Source organism: Vicia villosa, linkage group LG1 (genome assembly GCF_029867415.1).
Source record: "Vicia villosa cultivar HV-30 ecotype Madison, WI linkage group LG1, Vvil1.0, whole genome shotgun sequence".
NCBI classification, from domain to species: Eukaryota; Viridiplantae; Streptophyta; class Magnoliopsida; order Fabales; family Fabaceae; genus Vicia; species Vicia villosa.
In genome coordinates, this window is record NC_081180.1 from 145,760,520 (window position 1) to 145,770,254 (window position 9,735).

Sequence of the window (9,735 nt, forward strand, 5' to 3'; positions counted from 1 at the left end):
CATGCTTATCGAAGGCAGCATCATTAGGGACCATGATCTTTAATCGAGGCAACATGGCTGAGGTACCCTCATATTCGAGGGACTGGCTATTCTGCAAAAACACAAGGCAACAGGCAACAAGGCAACAGGCAACAGGCAACAGGCAACAGGCAACAGAGAGGGTTACCCAAAAGTGTGCGTGGGTGCACCAATCACGTGATTATGTTCAGTTATATTATCTTGTAATCAGTGATGCTAGATTCAATTCAAAGTTGTCACTCCCTAGAATTACTAACCACGCAGTATAATATAAACAGTAATGACGGGGAAGGGAAATTGTAACCAGCGGAGGAGAGGGGAATTGAAACCAGCGGGATATAAAAATAAAAGGTTTAACATAAGTAATAATTGAGACAGAGTTTAGGGTTACCAACGTTCGTAGCCTTGGCAATTTGACAAACCCTGAAAAGGCGGAAAAACAAGAAGGCAAAATATAGGGTGAGTGCATTATCAGTTCGGAGGCGAACGAAGCTAACCCTAATCAATAAAAGTAAAAATACAAAAAAGGGTAAAGATACTTAGCTTCGATTGATGAAGGTTGATGGTCGGGGGTTGCCTGAAGCATTGACTCTGAACATCTGAGAATTAGATAGAAGATAATAGGAAGCAGTGAGTGCACAAAGAGTCCATTGACTTTTGAGGACGAAACCCTAATGACAATTTTATATGGCAAATAAGGAATAAATAAAAAAATAGAAAATAGAGTCGGGACTTAACTTCGTAATTGGCGTGGCGCGTAGTCGGAGCGTATTTGAAAAGTAACCCTGAAAAAATACACAAAAGAAAATATTTAGTATAGGCATGATCTTCGCAAACCCTGATGAGGGTACAAGTTAACCATGGTTAATAGCGTACATAAAATTGACTTAATCAATTTTTGGTATTCTACCTAATTAATTAAATCGATAAAAAAAAAGGTTTTGATTAAATCCTAATCCTAATATCAATGAATAAGAAGTTAATTATGATTAAATTAAATAATTTTAAGTAAATTAAGTTAATTTAAACAATTAAGAACTAATTATTAAAATAAACAAAAGTTTTGTTTTTTATGTTTTTTATGAGAAAAAGGAATTTTGAGAAGTTTTTTATAATGGTTAATAAAATTTAAACTAAACAACATATAAATAAATTATATATAAAAGAAATAAAAAAAAAGAAACTCAGCTTGGCTTGAGTGTGGTGGATGCTGAAGAATCCATGGTGGTCCTTCAATCCCAGCACGTTGGATTTGCAAGCTTTGATGATCAAGGGTCGAGAGGTTGAGGTGCATGGTAGACCATGGCAGTGAGGTGCATAGGAACCTGCAGAAAAAATTATTTTAAAAAACATGCAAGGGCAAGGGATCGAACCCTGGACCCTTGGGTGAACAAACAAACACGCTTACCAACCGGCCAGATGCGCTTTCTTGTTTGGCAATCGCTCCCAATAGATTATAACAGAACTAACACGAATAAAGAAAAAAACTGGCACGCGTTTTCGAATGGACCAATGGCCATATGACACCTAGTCATCTTCCTCACGAAACCTGCATATCATTCCCCAGTTTCTTGCTACGATTTGCCTGCGATTGCGTTTGTAGCTGATATACCTGCAACAACAAAAATCTCATGCGAGCAATATAAATTCATCGCGAACCCACCAACGAGTTCGTCCAACATCACTGAACATGATGAGCTTCGTGATTCTTCCTGATTTTACCTATATTGGAAAGCCCTAAATCGAGGGCTCTAAACCTAACAATGGTGTCTTCTTCACCTTGCAACAAATCTCAAATCAAAGTATACAGAAACGGTGTAAACAATCATCTAAGGCATAAAAGGCAATCGAATTACATTAATAATGCGTTAACACATGAAAACGAAATCGATTTTGGTGGAGACAAACCGTGACCGAGCGCTCGCGTTTCTGTGCGTTTCAATTGAAGGAGGTGATTGCAAAAGCTTCAGAAAGTACCAAGGAATTCGTTGGGATCCTTTTTTAGGCTTCAAACACAATGCAATATGGAATCCGAGTTTTTATTTTTTTCTGAAATTCTGAGTTTTTGCAAGCTCTTATGGACTGCAAACCCTTGCCAATCCGACCCCTTCTCAATGCCAATAAGTTGTATACTTATAGGTGAACACATTAGGGCAATAAAATTGGTTTGAATCTTTGTGAATCTTGAGATTGAATTTGATTGAAATGTGCATCCAAATCTTTCTAAAATTTGATTTTCTTGGGCTCCAAGCATCATGAACGAAATTGGCATTATTTGTGGGTGAAATCTGATATATTTCTTGGCTTAAAATTGAAGCACAATCAAATCTTGCATTATTTTTATATTTTATACAATTAAATAATGATTTAAATGAATTAAAACCATAAAATAATTAATAAAATAGTAAAAATAAAAAGCATTTGTTTTCAACACGTGGGTGGGCCTATAATAAGGGTAGAACACAAAGAATGCAAGCCCATTTAGAATATTTTGAGTTTTAAGCTCTTTTTCCTCTTGTACACCCTTAGAAATAAGTGAACTTGTACACCATGCCATTTCTTCATATCTTAATATTTTTTCAAGCTTGTAGACTTTTTAGGAACCTTGAAGAGTCCTCTAACCAGTGTCTTTGGTCTCATATCAAAATGATTTTCCATGCTCATTTTATATCCTTTTGAAAAAAGTGACTTTTTGTTGATTTTGGAAAAGGACCTATAATGTTTTGGTCCATATCTCTCAAATGAAGCATTTTTAGACTTGGCATGTGAGACACAATTTTGTATAGAATCAAATTTCCTTCAAAATGAGCTTTGGATGGAAAATTTCTGATGTTCCATGTGATAGTTATGGCTGGTCAAAGTTTAGTTGACTTTTCCTATACAAAACCCTAATTTAGAAACTTTTTGAATTGTTGATTTTTGATCTTTCCTTGATGAACCATGATCAATTCTTGATCAAATGGTGAATGATACTTCAATATGAGAATCTTGACAAAAAATCAGGAGTTTTGACTTTGCTTTGATCACAGTTGACTTTTAGGTCAACCCAGTCGACTGTTGACTTTCTGAACATTTGAGTGATCAATCCTTTGAGATGAGACTTGATACTTGTCATGGAAATGATGTGGGATATATTGAGCCATATGAGATGTCTTGGAGCCCTTGATTCATTAACTTTCCTTTGAACAATTCAAACCCTATTTTCTGAGCTTTGTTTAGGAGAGTGTGTCTTGGAGCTTTGTGTATTGTTTTGAACTTTGCGTAAGAGAATAGTATGGGCAAATTTTGGGGTATGACAGGGGGGGAGGGGTCACCTCCCGATTCCATATATCTCCTGATTAACTTAATTTTTAGTTGTAAATGCAGATCAATCATTCAGATGGTTACACTTACTTCCATTTAATGCTAATGCCACGTGTCAAAAGCATGGAGATCATCTACTTTAGAAGGATCCACGATAATTCCACCACTAGAAATCACATGGCCAAGAAAGTTCGCTTCTTTCAACCAAAATTCAATTTCGATAGCTTTGCATACTACTTCTTATCTTTCAACACTTGCAACACTACACGCAAATGTTCTGTATGTTTCTCTTCGGATTTGGAATAAATCAAAATATCATCGATGAACACCATCACAAACATATCCAAATATTAATGGAAGGTCCGATTTCATATTTTCCATAAAAACACCTAGAGCATTCGACACACCAAACGGCATCACAGTATATTTATAATGGTCATACCTTGTTCAGAAAACCGTCTTCGAAATATCATCTGGTTTAACTTGAATCTGATGATAACCCAACCTAAAATCAATCTTACTGAAAACTTTAGCACCCACCAACTGGTCCATCAGATTGTCAATCCTTGGAAGTGGATACTTATTCTTGATAGTCCTTTTATTCAATTGCCTGTAGTCTACGCACAACCTCATACTTTCATCTTTCTTCTTAACCAACAACACAGAAGCACCCTACGGAGAAACACTCAGTCGAACAAACTTCTCCTTTACTCTTAGTATCCAACCAAGCAACCCATAAACACCATCACTTCATCTTTCACAGACTCATCTACTTGTTTAGCCGATAAAACATCAATTTTCCACTGTCACCAAACTCACATCCACACTCTTGAGGCAAGTCGTAAATATCTTCAGGAAAAACATCAGGGAATACACATCACTGACTTATCACTAGCTGTCACGTTGCTCTCTATTCTCCGAGAAGCAAGCATCAAAAGTACCTGATCGTTATCCCTCAAAGACATCCTAAATTGACTGGCAGACAAGAATCACAAATCCATACTCTCTTCGGGTTCAGAAACAATGTCGTCTCAACAACACTTGCACTCCTGGAATTAGCGGCACACTGAACCAACACTTCACAACAGAAACATCTCAAAGAAGCAATGTTTCTCCCCCACTTGTTTCAAACCAACTCCTGAAGACAAACAGTTAGAAAAAACAAACAAGCACCGACAGTATTTCACAAACATGTCGTGTAATAAGGACCAAAACACATTAGATAACCTGGTCGGACGGACCGAACTGCTTTGATACCACTTATGTAACACACTTCTAAAACCCACAAATTTTTCGCTTATAATTTTACAAAACTAAATCAAATAAATTACCAACAAGGGTGTCACCTTCATAAAAACTTCATAAACAAACGTCATGCTCCATAACACGGGTTTTCAAAAATTGAAATATGTATCTCATTGAAAATATCATCAAGAACTTCAAACATCACGGCAGAAATTATAGTCTCAAAAACATCTTTATTAAACTTCATAAATAAAATTATCATCTCGTTACATAACTCATAAGTCATGCTTAGAATACCTCAAAACAAAATAAAGCATCTCAATACAACATTCTAACAAAGAACATATAGTTTAATTCAAACGTCCCCAACCCCGATATTACGTATTAGAGCAAGACTCCCTTTATTCTAAAACAAGCGCTAAAAAAATCCCACAAAACTATCCTCTAACTTTAACAGACTACTCCTGATTATCTGTATATTTAATCTCAAAGAGATGGTTTACCTGTTCACTATCACTATCCCAGAAGATATTTTAAATTAGACCATTGAAGTTTAGCCGATTTTCTTAGGCCATTTGGCCGCCCATTCCATTATTATTGTAAGTGATATTAAAAGAGGTAATATTTTAACAAAACTCTTTGTTAAAGTTGATTGAAGGCTAAAATATTGCCGATGTTACTTGACATAAGTTCTTGCTGGTCTAACGCTTATATTTATATTAGATATTCCATTCGATAATTATGTGATAATTGCTGTGATTTTTTATTTTATTTTGACATCTAAGACTTTTTCACATGTTTTCACTTCGAACACACTTATGCATGAGTGGACAACTTTCATATATTAATATATTTTTGATATTTTCTTAAAGAAAAACAACTTTTTCTCAATTGAAATCTTTTCCCTCATCAAACCAAACACAAAACATTTTAAAACATCTTCTCTCCACTTCATTATATTTTCTTTCAACCCCATTAAGTGATACAGATTCTAAATCTTCAAATGACAGCTACTATTAAACTATTAATGTTTTTTTTTTAAAGAATGATGATAGAAAAAAGTTACTAGTACTATTAAACTAATAGGGTTGATGGCAGAAAGTTTCAAGTTCAATCATCCTCTAACTACCATATAAACCTAAACCATAGCCCTAATTATATTACTAGGTAATCAAGGATTTTGTCCATGTGGCTGTCCCAAAACCATTCTATTGTACTTTTGGATATAAAAATAGAGAGGAGAGAAGTGATACCAATTAAGGGCAGTCTATATTTTGTCAATTCAATTATTAATAGCTTTGTGTGTTAGTATTATTGCAAATATTTGATCAATCATAAAGATTCCTTTGTTATATGCTTGCTTAATTAAGTTGCTGCCCATGTTCTTTAAAATATTCACTTGTTTTTTTCCATGTCCTTTAAGCAGTTTTAGGAATCATTTGTAAGACATTAGGTTTTCAAGAAACATTTTAGTTTGGTCTAAAGTGCTTGATAATGCAGATTTGTTGAATGAGAATAATAGTATATATCTGAATTAGACGAGGGCATGGTCTCTATCAATATCAAAATGAAAGAGAATTTGGGCCCATTGTTGAAATGTATTTCATTTATGGAAATTTCTTTATAAACTTCTTGGTCAACCGCGGTGAAATTTCTAAAATATCTCTATATTTTGAAAATGCATATCCGAAATTAAAAAAAAAAAAAGAGTGATTTCGGAAATGGATCTCCAAAAACACATTTTTTTACTTAAAAAAAATTATTTCAGAAATACATTTTCGAAAACACCATTTCGGAGATGCATTTCCGAAAAAATGTACGTTTTACTAGTTAAACAAAACAGCCTCCCCCATTTCCATTTTACCCTAAATTTCTCAAACCTTCCAAATTACTCAAGCATTTGTAGAAGCACCCTACAAAGGCTACTTCAAAGAACATCAAATTGCTCTCCAACATTCAAAGACCACTTCTAAAGCACCTCCAACAACACCTCAAATCTGTAAGTTTTCAAAACCTGAAATTTAGGATTGAAATTGACATTAGGGGTGTTAGAAATTAGTATAATGTAGTACATTTAAGTTATTATATGTCACTGGATATACTTAGATAGGAAAAATTTGATTTTGATGCACTTAGGGCAAGGATTGGAAGTTCTGCAAAAATGGAGTTTGTAGGGGGCTTTCGGAAGTGCATTTCCGAAAACACCTCCTTGACCAATCTCGGAAATGTACTTCCGAAATTAAGCCAGAAATGTTTTTATTTTATTTTCTTGATTGTTTCGCATTCTTATGGATTTCAATTTTTTCAGGAAAATGGCAGGCAACCCCGCACGAGTTAGATAGGCTAGAGAGACCCAAACAGCATCGGCTAGACGCGAGCGAGCGTCACAGCTGGCATCGACACAGGGACGAGGTAGAGTACGAGTACCCGTCCAGATGGATGAGCCTGGTTCCTCATCTGGATCGAGGAGTCGGATGGCTCGGGTGTCTTCTTCCCATTAGGAGGTACGGGAGGATGAGGAGGAGGTGATACCTGATGTTGACCCTCCGCACGGGGAGGAGGAGTAGGGCTACCCGGGAGGGCCTAGGGACACTTCCTTGCTTATTTACTACCACGACCACCTCGCTCGGCGTGTCTGGGAGGGACAAGTATTTTTTTTAATTACACTTTATAATTTAACCGTTTTTTATTCAAGTTTTTTTAATTACACCTTATAATTTAACCGTCTTTTAACTAACGATCTTTTTTATTTTTTATTTTTGTGGTAACAGGATAGGCCGACGATAAAATCCGTGAACCACGTGCGGAAGATTTTTGATCTGTTTAAACCAGATGACTAGTGGTTTAATGATGTGGTATCTGGTTTCGGGCTCGGCGGGTTGTGCATGACTGGGTATATCACTATCAGCCACGGCATGCAGGGGGCTTTCGTGGAGCGATGGCACAAGGAAACATCTTCTTTCCACTTTCCTGTGCGGGAGATGACAATCACCTTGCACGATGTTCACTGTCTGCTCCACCTGCTGATCAGAGGGAGGCTGCTGCACCATTCTCGGAAAGAGAGGGTCGAGGCTATTGAGTGGATGGTCGACTATCTGGGTATGGACCCAAACATGGCTGATTTTGAGTGTCAGATGACGAATGAGGCTCATATTCGGTTCTCCGGCTTGAGAGAGTTGTATGAGAACCACTTGGTGGTGGCAGCAGAGTCCGAGCAAGAGGGTGACGAGCTTTTTACAGAGTATCACTGTGCCTGCGCTCTGAGGTGCTGGTTCATGTTCTTGGTAGGCACTGCACTCTTTGTGGACAAGAGTGCAACCTACGTTGACATGACATATCTCCGCTACTTTATCGACCTGAGTACCATTAACCAGTGGAATTAGGGGTCAGCTATTTTGGTATACCTATACCAGAAGTTGAATGAAGCCTCCAACTGGAAGACCAGGCAGTTGACTGGATCTTGCACACTCCTGACGGTACATTTCTTTTTAATTATTTCACATTTATTTATGGTTCATATTTATTTTTAACATATTATCGTAATTGTGTTTCAGGGCTGGATCATCTCTTACTTCCCCCGCATCCACGACTTTGCCATTGATCCTGCGTACGATGACGCAATGCCTAGGGCCGCCCAATACGTTATCCAAAGGGGGAATAACGCAGCGGGACCATATCGCGGGTACCTGGATCGCACTGCTCACGATGATATTTATTGGACGCCATTCACCGACTACACTGCTGTTGTCCTATTCGACCGCATCGCGTTATACTCTAGATGGTGAGGTATCTGCCGGAGCGGTGCATGAGGCAGTTTGCACGTGTGCATATGATACCGAGGTTTCCGTTAGAGGCTTCTCCAGACACAGTTACCCGAGTGGACCTCACTGTTAAATTTGAGGACTGGGCGCATCATTTGGTCCCGGAGGAGTATCGGCGTATGGAGGCCACCCAGGAATGGCACTATGTAGAGGGGTATGTGATGAAGGAGTGAAAAACACTTAGAAAGGGGGGGGGGATTGAATAAGGTTTGTTTCTAAAAAATGGCAGATAAAAATTAATCACACAGTTATTTTTATCCTGGTTCGTTGTTCATCAAACTACTCCAGTCCACCCCTGACAGAGTGATTTACCTCCACTGAGGATTTAATCCACTAATCAATCTTGATTACAATGGGTTTCCACTTAGACAACTTCTAAGTCTTCTAAAGTATACAGATCACAACTTGATCACTTTAGGAATTCTTTTACAGAAAATAGTAAACAATATTACAAGAGTTTAATGTGCTTCTTAATAAGCTATAATCACTAAGAGATTTTCTCTCAAGATTAAGTTCTAACACTCACTAAGATATTACAATACTTTTGAGATTGAATATGAAGATCGTTGTTGTTTGTATGAAAACATTGAGAATCAATTTGGCAACGTAAGGTTTCTTTTTCGTAAGTTCTCTAGTTCTTCAGCATCGAGAGCATCACTTATATAGGCAATGAGAAAAGTGACCATTGAGGAGCATTTAATGATTTGCGTGAATAGGACACTGCTACATTTAATGTTTCACTCTTTTGTCAACTACCTCGAGCCTTGTTTCAACTGCTCTTGCTGACTTTGCCTTTTGTAGCTTCTAACGTTCCTTTTGTCAGTCAGATTTGACGTTGTAGCTTTTTCATCTTGTACTTGCTTTTGGACTAAGACTATTAGAAAGACATTTGAATATCAGAGTCTTCAGCACTGGTGCAGATTGTAACTTCAGTCATCAGACTTTGGAAGTTCTTTGCAGCGTGATACCATCAGATCTTCAGAGCCTTGCTTCTGATTGCCATCTTCTGATGCCTTCCAGATCATGTTCTAATTTTCTCAAGACCATCTTCTGATGTCTTCCAGACCATGTTCTGATGAAGTCATCCAGATCTTTTGGATCAGAGCTTTTGAATACTGATTTAGTGCATACTCTTTTAGACTTTTCCTGAAATGGAAAACATGAATAATTAGAGTACCACATTGTATTATACAAAATTCATATATAATGTTATCATCAAAACTAGAAATGTTGATCAGGACATTTCATGTTCTAACAATCTCCCCCTTTTTGATGATGACAAAAACATACAGAATTGATATGAATTTGTATCCAGAATATCAGATGAAAAAGACAATACACAGATATA